The sequence below is a fragment of the Zingiber officinale genome, chromosome 5B (assembly GCF_018446385.1).
Source record: "Zingiber officinale cultivar Zhangliang chromosome 5B, Zo_v1.1, whole genome shotgun sequence".
NCBI classification, from domain to species: domain Eukaryota; kingdom Viridiplantae; phylum Streptophyta; class Magnoliopsida; order Zingiberales; family Zingiberaceae; genus Zingiber; species Zingiber officinale.
The window spans coordinates 33,602,608-33,616,196 of record NC_055995.1 but is presented as its reverse complement, the minus strand read 5'-3'; positions in this window follow the sequence as shown (position 1 = coordinate 33,616,196).

The window sequence follows — 13,589 nt, the reverse complement described above, 5'->3', positions numbered from 1 at the left end:
TATGGGTTACACGGATTCAGATTTCCAATCAGATAGGGACAACAGTAAGTCTACATCAGGCTATGTGTTTACTTTAGGAGGTGGAGCCATTGCATGGAGGAGTGTTAAGCAGAAATGTGTTTCAGACTCAACCATGGAAGCTGAGTATGTAGCAGCCTCTGAGGCAGCTACAGAAGCAGTATGGCTCAGGAACTTTCTAATGGACTTAGATGTGATTCCTGGTTTGCCTAAAATCATCACAATTTATTGTGATAATAGCGGTGCAGTTGCAAACTCGAAGGAACCACGAGCCCATAAGGCAAGTAAACATATAGAGCGCAAGTACCACCTGATACGAGATATCGTAAAGCGAGGAGAAGTTGGCATCGCCAAGATTGCATCAGCAGATAACCTGGCAGATCCTTTCACTAAGGCCCTTCCAGCAAAAGCTTTCGATCGGCATGTGGAGGGAATGAGAATCAGATGTATGGCAGCAGATATGGTAGCTTAGTCATTAGTATAAGTGGGAGATTGTTAGAGTGTATACTGAAAGCCTAAACTTTTGTAAACATTTATTTTGAATAAGAATCACATTTGGTCAAATTATCTACATTTGTTTGTAGTTGCTCAATTAGTTTATATTGTAGATAACATAGTATGTGGTGTCACATACAGAAGATAATGTTATTAGTACCTTATAAATTATAAACAGTAGCTCAGGACCAAAATGGAAAGGAACAAACCATTGGAAGGTCGTAGTGTAATTAGGTATTAGTTTATCTTAACTATATAATTACACTAGTACACTTAGAGTGTATTGAGTAGGACCATCAGAGGTCGTTTCTTTTATACTGACTTTATAAAGGAACAAAGACCTCAGTTATTATGGAAGTGTGTGCTCTTAATCCTAATATAATAACAAGCACATATATTTGATATTTATTTCTTTAATTTATCAATGGGTGAGATTTAGTTTGATAAATCAATAAGCCCGATAAGTTGGGAAATGAAATCACTTATAGTGTGTTGATGTGCGTAGATTATATACTCTTTTATACATGTTTTTACGCACATTTACATACTTTGAGCATGCTTGATCTATGCATTTTTTATACTTCCAGCTTTCCTTTTAGCATATTTACTCTTTTGGTTCGGAGTTCTGCTTTTTGTGCATTTTCTGTACACAGGAGTCGAAATTGGTGAAGATTATGCGTCCTCGGGCAAGCTTGGAAGGAATTGAAGGGAGAGAGCATCAGGTCGTGTACCACACACGGCCGTGTTGTTTTAACAGGAAGGGAAGAGGACATGGTTGTGTGAATCTCACACGGCCATGTCTTGATTTGAAGAAATTAGAGCAGATGCCTTACACGGCCGTGTGAGGTTTCCAGAGGCCAAGCAGGTGGTGGTCGTGTGCACCACACGGTCGTGTAGCATTTCCAGAGAGCAGAAGGGTCCTGGCCGTGTGCACCACACGGCCGTGTGGCATTTCCAGAGAGCAGAAGGGTCCTGGCCGTGTGAGTCACACGGCCGTGCAGCTTTGGCAGAGAAGGAACTGGACATGGCCGTGTGAATCTCACACGGCCGTGTCATGGGGTCGTGTGGCGCCCGATTTCCTGCTCTATTTAAACCCTCCTTCATGAATTGAAAAGGGATCTCTCCCCCCTTTGGGAGAAGGCAAGATTTGGTGGTATCCTCCCATTCTTGGGAGGATTTCTGGGCGATTCGAGGGGAGTTCTTGACGATTTCAACTCCGGAGCGAGGATTGGATCCGAAGATGAGGCTTCTTCGTAGATAAGTCTTCTCTTTTCCCCTTTTCTTGGTTTCTTGGATTGGGGATTTAAGAAATGCTTGTAATATTCATTTTTTCGGGTATTCTTCCTCGATTCATGGAGTAGATCTTGTATTCTAGGATTAAGGGAGTATTTGTATGATGGATTGATGTAATCTCTTATGGATTTGCCATTTTCTTGTTTCAATGACATTGTCTTGCTTGTATCAATTAGATCTTGAATGATTAATGGTGATTTGTGCTTAATTCTCATTCATGATTGATTGTTTGGATTTCTTGTGGACTTTGTAAAGATAAACTCTCACTCGATCATCCGAGGGATCCACGTGACAGGTGCAAGCCCGTGTAAGGATGTTTGAGAGATGATCTTGAAGAGGAAATAGGAACATTTAAGAGAGTAGGATGGATCTTGTGCTTAGTTTCTTGTATCCTGATAGATTAATAAGTTGTGGGCTTCTATGTTGATATCCGAGGAAGGCATAGTAATAGGTGCGCTTTTGTGTAAGGACAACGTAGGTTCACGTCTAATTGATCATATTTAGATACATTTCTCAGTCTTTAGCCGGTTATTTATTGCAAGAGAGAACCGGCAACTTTCTATAAGTGTTTGGCAATTGAGGGATAAGAATTGATGAACCATTTACATTCGAGAAATCTTACAAAGAAACCGAAACTCCTAGAATCTCCCTTTATCATAACCCAAAACACTAAACTCTTGCTTGTTGATCTTTAATATTAGATTTGTTTACCTTCACTTTGCATTTGAAACAATTGGATAGTTGTTTAGCTAATTCGCATTGAGACATTTCTAGTGCTTATTCCAGTCCCTGTGGATACGATAATCTTTTATATTACTTGCGACATTTCCGTACACTTGCGGAGTGCAACAAGTTTTTGGCGCCGTTGCCGGGGACTGCGCTATAACATTAGGAATTATCAATTGAGTTAGACTAAACATAACATTTGTTTTCCTTTCATATTGCATATTTGTAACTAATCATTAGATTTCTGTTTTTACTTTCTTGTATAACTTTTACTTCTTGTAAATTCTTTTTGTACAAATTCAATTCTGCATTTTTTATTCTTTTATTTTTCTTTTTCTGTTGAATTGTCATTTGCTATCTTGTTCTTGTGTATGCAATGATCTAACTTTGCAGGGGAATTCTTTCCTTTTGACCCTGAGATTGACAGAACTTTCCATAAAAGAAGAATTCTGCAAAGGCAAATAGAAGAACAAGAATATCTAAACATGGTGTGCAAGTCACTAGGAGATTATGTGTAACAACCCAATTTTCCCTATTTCGAGTTCCAAATGTCCATAAAAATATTTGGAAATGCTTTTAAAATATTCTAGAGATTTTTAGAAATTTTTAGAGTATTTTTATGCAATTTTTGGAGGTCATTTAGTATGTTTACAAAAAGAAAGAAATTTTGACAAAAAACTGTTGAAGACGAGGTTCGAACCCACGACCTCGGGTCGGACTGACCCAAGCAAAACCGGCCCAACCGGCTGAGCTACACGGTTTTGTTAACTAGGTATGGAGAGAAAAATATTTAAAGTAAAGTTATATGGAAACCCTAGAGATAATAAGAGGGAAAAACTTAAGTGATTTGTCGGAAAAGGATCTTTTTCTCCCGAAATCCTTTCTCTCCTCACCTCTCTCGCGCGACAGCGGCGGCTCGGGCGGAAAACACACCGAGGCGACGGCGCTAGGGTTCCTCTCCGGTGCCGGCGAAAGGACTCTTCCGGCCAATCTCCAAGCTTCATCGTGCGTGGTCATCCCGACGGAAGGAGCTCGGAAGCACAAAGGAGAAGCTTCGGCCGAAACCCTAGAATCTCTTCCTCTCTTCGGTTGTAAGTCCAAGAACCGGCAGTAAGTACTACTCACCTGCGGTAGGAGTTGTTTTCGGTTTTGTTTCTCCTTGTTTTTGAATCTGCCGTGAGTTGCTTGTTTCGGTTTTGTTCCTTGTTTTCTGGAGCTTGTTGAAAACCCTAGAGTGGTTCCGAGATTTGGTTGCTCCTCTTTGTTTGTGAGCATGATGCTTAGATTGGGCGGCGTTGGTTTGATGTAGCTGCCGTGTGCCTCAAATGGGCAGCAAGTTCAACTTGAAATTTTGCAAAAATAGGGATACGAACAGCTTCATTTGGAGCTTAGAACAGCCCCATGCCTTTTGCATTTCTGTAGGCATGAACCAAGCCATTTGGAGCTTACGGATTGGGTCTGTTTTTGGTAATTGCAGTAGATAGTTAGAAGGGAACAATACATTTAGCACTGTTGGTTGTTGTTCATTAAGTGCAGAATTCTTTAAGCATGACATATGTTTTATTTTAATAGGAATCTATTCCTTCTGGTAATTGCTTCAAGTATTGCTTCTGGTATGCATGACTTTAAGTTCATCATATTTCTAAACATGATTCATCTTATTGCTTCTGGTATGCATCACTTAAAATCCACCATAGCTTTTGGTACGTTGTTTATACCCAAGTTTAGTTCTGAGTTTCATGAAGGCAAGATCAAATTAGTTTTCTTTTGCTCCATTTTGTAGCATGATTAGCAAGATCAAATTAGTTTTCTTTTGCTCCATTTTGTAGCATGATTAGTAAGCTTAAGGTTACTTTCTTTGGCTCTATTTTATAGCATGATGAGAATTTCTAAGTAGCATCCTATACTTGTCCTTACAGCATACTTAGAAGGCCAAGAAATTAGTTTCCTTTACGCTTCGTTTATAGCATGTTTAAGAAGTTTAAAGTAGCATGTTACCTTATTTTGTATAGCATGTTTAAAGGCCTTAAAGTAGTGTTCTTTGTCATGTTTTAATAGCAGGTTTAGAAGCCCTTAAAGTAGCATTCCATGCTCTGTTTCTACAGCATGATAGAAAGTGTAGAGTTACATATATTGCTTTTATTACAGCATACTTAGAAAGCCCAAAGTTAGCTTCCTTTTGCTTTATTTATAGCATGATTAGAATCATTCCATACTTGATTTTACAGCATGTTTAGAAGCACTAAAATAGCATCCTTTGCCATGTTTTCACCGTATGATTCAAAGGCTTTAAATTGCTTTCTTTAGCTTAGCTTATAGCATGATCAGTAAGCTTTAAGTTACTTGTTTTATTCTGTTATATAGCATGGTTAGTTGATTATACACCCATACTTGTTAAGTATATTTAAAGGACTCCCACAATCTTTAATAAAAGATAATAAGGAAGATAAAAGAATAAGAAAGATAACAAGTAAGTCAAGCAAGAGGCTAGTACCCGACATCCAAGAGCTTGTCGTTAAACAAATCCAGGTGACCATTTCCGAGGTCTTGGCCCTGGTAGACCGAGGTCTGCTCTTTTAGGATTGGTGGCTCGCAACCCCAACCTATTAGGGAACGCGCATGAGATGGTACTAAGCCTGGGCCCAAAGAAAAGAAAACCAAAAGAAAGAAAGAAAGAAGAAGAAAGTAAAAGATAGAAATTAAAAGATTAATTTCTATTACAAGGATATAAGAAAATATAATAAGTTTTATGCTTAGAATAAATAAAAAGTTAGTTTCTTTAATTCTAAGCTTACAGTGTTCATTTCTTATTATCCTGTTAGATAGTGAGCATGTTTAGTATTCAGTTTCATTTTCTGTATACCATGAGCACATGCAGGTTTGCTTTAGCATTTCAGTTTCAGTATTATTGCATTACTTTTTATGCATTTCGAGTTTTTGTGGGATAGATTAGTACTTACTAAGCGTTTCGCTTATAGATCTATTTTCTTTCCTCCTACTGCAGATAAAGGAAAAGCTAAGATATGAAGGGAGACGACAGGATGGTGGTGGTGATGAAGGTGTGTGATGACTGCGACTATGGAGAGATCCAGAGAGTGTTATCAAACTTGCAGGACCTATTTGATTAGAGTTTATGTTTTAGTTCTTTCCTTTAACACTATTATGAAGTTTGTGAGATTGTAGTTGAGTTTATTTCCGCATATGCATTTAGTCACTTTAATTATTTGTGGAGTGAAATAGTTGGTTGTCTTTACTGTTGTTTTATAACTGCGTGGTTGTGAAAAATGAGTTCCAGCCGCCTGTGGCTGTGTATATATATCTTGTGTATTATAGATTTGGTCACCGGTACAGGGGAGATTCTGCCAAAATTTTTCGGTAGGGTTTCCATGTGATATTTAATCATACCGGTTAACTAGAGTTAGTAGTTAAGTAACGGTCATCTTTAGAGAGTAGTAGTAGTAAGAAGGGTGGGTTGTTACAGTTGGTATCAGAGCAGGTTCCATTCTCCAGCATCACACACACATCAGCATCATCCTTGCCGTCTCCAAGTAAGAAAGTATTTAAATCCTTTCTTTATTCTGCTTTCCTTATTATTAACTGCAGTATAGAGTACTTGTTTTTTTTTAGTACTAAAGTAAGATAGAAGATTTAGTTTCCCTTTTCTTTATCCATATTTATGTATGTTTAGAAAGGATAGAGAAATGTTTAGAAATACCTACTCATAGGTGTTGAAAGTCAAGAATCATGTATAAGTAAGATATACCTAGAAAGTATAGTGATAAATTTAAGTTTTCTTTTCCTCTGCCTGACTTGATGTCAAGAAGAGGACGTCCTCGTACCGCTGGTAATGAGAACCAAGATCAGGAGAACGAAGAGCTTAGATCAACTGAGCCCAATCTCTCTGAAGTTGTTGCCTAACTCCAGAGACAAGTAGCGAGCAGCAGCAAGTGATTGCCAATCTAATGGCCAATCAGAAGCCAGCTCCTCCCCACTCCCCCAACCTTTAATGTGGAGACCCCAGTGGTGACTGAAGTCCCATCAGTTGCCCTAGAAGTCGCCACGACACCTAGAAGACAAGAAGCATATCTCATCCAGTGGCTGAAGCTGAAACTAGAAAGCTTCTCAGGCACGACTGAGCCCTGGGATGCCCAGGCTTGGTTCAAGACACTTGAGAGCACAATGGAGCTTCTTGACTGGCCAGAAGTCGAGAAGGACAAGTGCGTCTCTTTCTGCCTATCTGGAGATGCTCGTATGTGGTGGGAGAAGATAAGGACCAAGAGAGCAGTCGATCAGGTGAGCTGGGTAGATTTTCAGTTAGAGTTCTATGAAGAGTTCTATCACCAACAAGCACTATGAGGAGTTTATAGAGTTCAAGCCAGCCAAGATAGAAGACAAGACAGTAGGGAGCCCGGAGCCCCAGTCAAGTAAGTGTAGAAGAATAGAAAGAAGGTAAGAAAGAGGGGGTTCGGGTGGTCTGTGAATATCCCGAGGTATTCCCAGCAGATCTACCTGGACTACCTCCCAATAAATGAGTGGATTTGAGATTGAATTGGTTCCTGGAACCGGTCCAATTTCAAAAGCTCCGTATCGCATGTCGCCAGCAGAGCTGAAGGAGTTATAAGAACAACTACAGGAGTTACTTGACAAAGGCTTCATTCGCCCCAGTCACTCACCTTGGGGAGCTCCTGTGTTGTTTGTCAAGAAGAAAGATGGATCAATGCGGATGTGCATAGACTACAGAGCTTTGAATCAAGTGACAATCAAGAACAAGTACCCCCTTCCCAGGATCGATGACTTATTTGATCAGTTAAGAGGAGCAACAGTGTTCTCAAAGATAGACCTGCGCTCTGGGTACCATCAGCTGAAGGTGAAAGGAAGAGATATACCCAGAACGGCGTTCAGGACCAGATATGGACACTACGAGTTTGTGGTCATGCCTTTTGGAGTGACTAATGCACCTGCTGTCTTCATGGACTTAATGAACAGAGTGTTCAGAGAATATCTTGACAAATTTGTCATTGTATTCATCGACGACATTCTGGTCTATTCAAGGACCCCAGAGGAGCATGACACACACTTGAAGATAGTACTATGGACCCTTCAGCAAAAGCAGCTTTATGCTAAATTCTCAAAGTGCGAGTTCTGATTAGATCAGGTGGCATTTCTATGCCACATAATTTCTAAAGAAGGTATCCAAGTGGATCCAGCCAAAATAGAAGCAGTCAACAACTGGAGCAGGCCCAAGAACGCCAGGGAGATCAGAAGCTTCCTTGGTTTAGCTGGGTACTACAGGAAGTTCGTGGAGGACTTTTCCCAGATAGCCTCTCCACTAACAGTCCTCACCAGAAAGAACAAGAGATTCGAATGGTCAGATAAATGTGAGCAGAATTTCCAAGAGCTAAAGAAGAGATTGATCAGTGCTTCCATTCTGACTGTTCCACAGAGCGACAAGAGTTTCGACATCTACAGTGATGCTTTCAAGATGGGCTTAGGAGCTATACTCATGCAAGAAGGAAAAGTCATAGCTTATGCTTCCAGACAACTCAAAGATTATGAAAAGAACTACCCCACTCATGATCTTGAGCTGACAGCTGTGGTTTTTGCACTAAAACTCTGGCGACATTATTTGTATGGAGTTCAGTGTAGAATCTTCACAGATCATTAGAGTTTTAAGTACTTCTCCACTCAGAATGACTTAAACATGAGACAGCGCAGGTGGCTGGAGTTGGTCAAAGATTACGACTGTGAAATCCTCTACCACCCAGGTAAAGCTAACAAAGTGGCTGATGCACTAAGCAGAAAATCCAGTGCATCCCTGATGTCTTTGTCATCATTAGCACTGCCACTGCAGAAGGAGTTGTCAGAATTTGGACTTGAAATTATTGAAGGGCAACTCTCTGCATTAACCTTAGAGTCTACATTGCTTGTGGAGATACAGTGAAAGCAAAGCGAAGATCCGGACATCCAGAAGATCAAGCAGGGAATACAGAAAGAAGACAACTCAGAGTTTAGAGTAACAAATAGCGGAATTCTTTATCAGGGGAGTCGCATTTGCGTGCCCAATGATGAGGAACTGAGGAAGAAGATCTTAGAGGAAGCTCACAGTACACCATATTCCGTGCATCTTGGTTCTTCCAAGATGTACCAAGATGTGAAACACAGGTTTTGGTGGTCAGGACTCAAAAGAGATGTAGCTAAGTATGTCAGTACCTGCTTGACATGCCAGAGAGTCAAAGCAGAACACCGGAGACCAGGAGGAGTTCTTCAGCCTCTTCCAATACCAGAATGGAAATGGGAAGACATATCCATGGACTTCATAATAGGTCTTCCAAGAACCACCAATGGATATGATGCGATATGGGTAATAGTAGACCGATTGACCAAGTCTGCTCACTTCTTAGCCATCAAGGTGTCCCACTCTATAGAGCAGTTGGCCCAGCTATATGTTAAAGAGGTAGTCAGACTTCATGGAGTTCCTAAATCTATCATTTCTGATAGAGATAAGCGCTTCACTTCACACTTTTGGGAGTGCGTACAGAACGCACTAGGCACCAAACTCAAGTTCAGCACATCCATCCTCAGACTGATGGGCAGACAGAACGAGTAAATCAGATTTTAGAAGATATGCTCAGAGCTTGTGCGCTGGATTTCAAAGGAAGTTGGTGCAAGTATTTGTGCTTAGCTGAATTCGCTTACAACAATAGCTATCAGGCTACCATTAAGATGGCACCTTATGAAGCACTATATGGCAGGAAATGCAGATCACCCATATACTGGCAAGAAGCAGGAGAGAGAAAAGAGATAGAAGCAGAGTTGGGCATTCAGACAGAGGTGATAAATGAGACTACTCAAGCAATCCAGAAAATCAGACAGAGAATTGAGACTGTCCAGAGCAGACAGAAGAGTTATGCTGACACACGCCGTAGGCCATTGGAATTCCAAGTAGGAGATTCAGTTTTCCTCAAGGTCGCTCCTATGAAGGGAGTGATGAGATTTGGCAAGAAGGGCAAATTAAGTCCTCGCTATGTAGGACCTTACCTGATCATAGAGAGGATTGGGAAAGTAGCTTACAGGCTGGACTTACCACAAGACATGTCAGCAATACACAATGTGTTTCATGTCTCTATGCTAAAGAAGTGTCTCCATGACCCGAGCCAAGTGATTCAGCCTCAGTCAGTGCAGATCCAAGAGGATCTTAGTTATGAGAGCAGACCTACACAGATAGTGGACAGAGCAGTCAAGAGATTGAGAAATAAAGAAGTACCACTAGTGAAGGTCGTCTGGCAGAACCAGAAGCACGAGGAAATCACTTGGGAGCGGGAGGACAGTATGAGACAGAAGTATCCAGAGCTATTCTAAGTTCGAGGACGAACTTTTTATAAGGTATGGGGGATTGTAACAACCCAATTTTCCCTATTTCGAGTTCCAAATGTCCATAAAAATATTTGGAAATGCTTTTAAAATATTTTAGAGATTTTTAGAAATTTTTAGAGTATTTTTATGCAATTTTTGGAGGTCATTTAGTATGTTTACAAAAAGAAAGAAATTTTGACAAAAACTGTTGAAGACGAGGTTCGAACCCACGACCTCGGGTCGGACTGACCCAAGCAAAACCGGCCCAACCGGCTGAGCTACACGGTTTTGTTAACTAGGTATGGAGAGAAAAATATTTAAAGTAAAGTTATATGGAAACCCTAGAGATAATAAGAGGGAAAAACTTAAGTGATTTGTCGGAAAAGGATCTTTTTCTCCCGAAATCCTTTCTCTCCTCACCTCTCTCGCGCGACAGCGGCGGCTCGGGCGGAAAACACACCGAGGCGACGGCGCTAGGGTTCCTCTCCGGTGCCGGCGAAAGGACTCTTCCGGCCAATCTCCAAGCTTCATCGTGCGTGGTCATCCCGACGGAAGGAGCTCGGAAGCACAAAGGAGAAGCTTCGGCCGAAACCCTAGAATCTCTTCCTCTCTTCGGTTGTAAGTCCAAGAACCGGCAGTAAGTACTACTCACCTGCGGTAGGAGTTGTTTTCGGTTTTGTTTCTCCTTGTTTTTGAATCTGCCGTGAGTTGCTTGTTTCGGTTTTGTTCCTTGTTTTCTGGAGCTTGTTGAAAACCCTAGAGTGGTTCCGAGATTTGGTTGCTCCTCTTTGTTTGTGAGCATGATGCTTAGATTGGGCGGCGTTGGTTTGATGTAGCTGCCGTGTGCCTCAAATGGGCAGCAAGTTCAACTTGAAATTTTGCAAAAATAGGGATACGAACAGCTTCATTTGGAGCTTAGAACAGCCCCATGCCTTTTGCATTTCTGCAGGCATGAACCAAGCCATTTGGAGCTTACGGATTGGGTCTGTTTTTGGTAATTGCAGTAGATAGTTAGAAGGGAACAATACATTTAGCACTGTTGGTTGTTGTTCATTAAGTGCAGAATTCTTTAAGCATGACATATGTTTTATTTTAATAGGAATCTATTCCTTCTGGTAATTGCTTCAAGTATTGCTTCTGGTATGCATGACTTTAAGTTCATCATATTTCTAAACATGATTCATCTTATTGCTTCTGGTATGCATCACTTAAAGTCCACCATATCTTTTGGTACGTTGTTTATACCCAAGTTTAGTTCTGAGTTTCATGAAGGCAATATCAAATTAGTTTTCTTTTGCTCCATTTTGTAGCATGATTAGCAAGATCAAATTAGTTTTCTTTTGCTCCATTTTGTAGCATGATTAGTAAGCTTAAGGTTACTTTCTTTGGCTCTATTTTATAGCATGATGAGAATTTCTAAGTAGCATCCTATACTTGTCCTTACAGCATACTTAGAAGGCCAAGAAATTAGTTTCCTTTACGCTTCGTTTATAGCATGTTTAAGAAGTTTAAAGTAGCATGTTACCTTATTTTGTATAGCATGTTTAAAGGCCTTAAAGTAGTGTTCTTTGTCATGTTTTAATAGCAAGTTTAGAAGCCCTTAAAGTAGCATTCCATGCTCTGTTTCTACAGCATGATAGAAAGTGTAGAGTTACATATATTGCTTTTATTACAGCATACTTAGAAAGCCCAAAGTTAGCTTCCTTTTGCTTTATTTATAGCATGATTAGAATCATTCCATACTTGATTTTACAGCATGTTTAGAAGCACTAAAATAGCATCCTTTGCTATGTTTTCACCTTATGATTCAAAGGCTTTAAATTGCTTTCTTTAGCTTAGCTTATAGCATGATCAGTAAGCTTTAAGTTACTTGTTTTATTCTATTATATAGCATGGTTAGTTGATTATACACCCATACTTGTTAAGTATATTTAAAGGACTCCCACAATCTTTAATAAAAGATAATAAGGAAGATAAAAGAATAAGAAAGATAACAAGTAAGTCAAGCAAGAGGCTAGTACCCGACATCCAAGAGCTTGTCGTTAAACAAATCCAGGTGACCATTTCCGAGGTCTTAGCCCTGGTAGACCGAGGTCTGCACTTTTAGGATTGGTGGCTCGCAACCCCAACCTATTAGGGAACGCGCATGAGATGGTACTAAGCCTGGGCCCAAAGAAAAGAAAACCAAAAGAAAGAAAGAAAGAAGAAGAAATTAAAAGATTAATTTCTATTACAAGGATATAAGAAAATATAATAAGTTTTATGCTTAGAATAAATAAAAAGTTAGTTTCTTTAATTCTAAGCTTACAATGTTCATTTCTTATTATCCTGTTAGATAGTGAGCATGTTTAGTATTCAGTTTCATTTTCTGTATACCATGAGCACATGCAGATTTGCTTTAGCATTTCAGTTTCAGTATTATTGCATTACATTTATGCATTTCGAGTTTTGTGAGATAGATTAGTACTTACTAAGCGTTTTCGCTTATAGATCTTTTCTTTTTCCTCCTACCGCAGATAAAGGAAAAGCTAAGATATGAAGGGAGACGACAGGATGGTGGTGGTGATGAAGGTGTGTGATGACTGCGACTATGGAGAGATCCAGAGAGTGTTATCAAACTTGCAGGACCTATTTGATTAGAGTTTATGTTTTAGTTCTTTCCTTTAACACTATTATGAAGTTTGTGAGATTGTAGTTGAGTTTATTTCCGCATATGCATTTAGTCACTTTAATTATTTGTGGAGTGAAATAGTTGGTTGTCTTTACTGTTGTTTTATAACTGCGTGGTTGTGAAAAATGAGTTCCAGCCGCCTGTGGCTGTGTATATATATCTTGTGTATTATAGATTTGGTCACCGGTACAGGGGAGATTCTGCCGAAATTTTTCGGTAGGGTTTTCATGTGATATTTAATCATACCGGTTAAGTAGAGTTAGTAGTTAAGTAACGGTCATCTTTAGAGAGTAGTAGTAGTAAGAAGGGTGGGTTGTTACATTATGGAGCTCCGAAGTCTGCAAAACAAATGGGAGCAATTGTTTACCCCAACATACAAGCAAGAAATTTTATACTCAAACCATCTTTTGTTTCCATGGTTCAGAAAACTCAGTTTGGAGGATTGGAGATTGAGAACCCTTATTCCCATTTGATGGAGTTTTATAGATATTGTTATACTTTGAAATATGAAGAAGTTTCATCTGATATTGTTCAGCTGCTTGCTTTTCCTTTTAGTCTGAAGGATGCTGCAAAAAGATGGTATAATTCTCTAAAGTCTCAAAATATCAGAACATGGGATGAGTTAGAGCAAAAATTCCTTGACCAATATTTCCCTCCAAGGAAAACTACTTATTTGAGAAGTCAAATTTTAAATTTTAAGCAATTGGATGGAGAAAAATTATACCAAGCCTGGGAAAGATATTCTTCTCTTCAGCAGTTATGTCCACATCATGGAATTGAGAAATGGTTAATTATGCATTTGTTCTATGTTGGGCTTTCTTTCTCAAATAAGAATCAACTGGATTTAGCATCTGGAGGATCATTCTTGAAAAAAAACCTAGAAGAAACTTTTGAGATAGTTGGTAGAATTACGCAAAATTCCAATGATTGGGCAGAGCAAGATAGCTCATTCTTAACAATGGATATCATTAGGGAAAAGGATGATGTTGAAAAAGGGCTTATCTTGAATCAAAACGATTTCCAAACATTATTT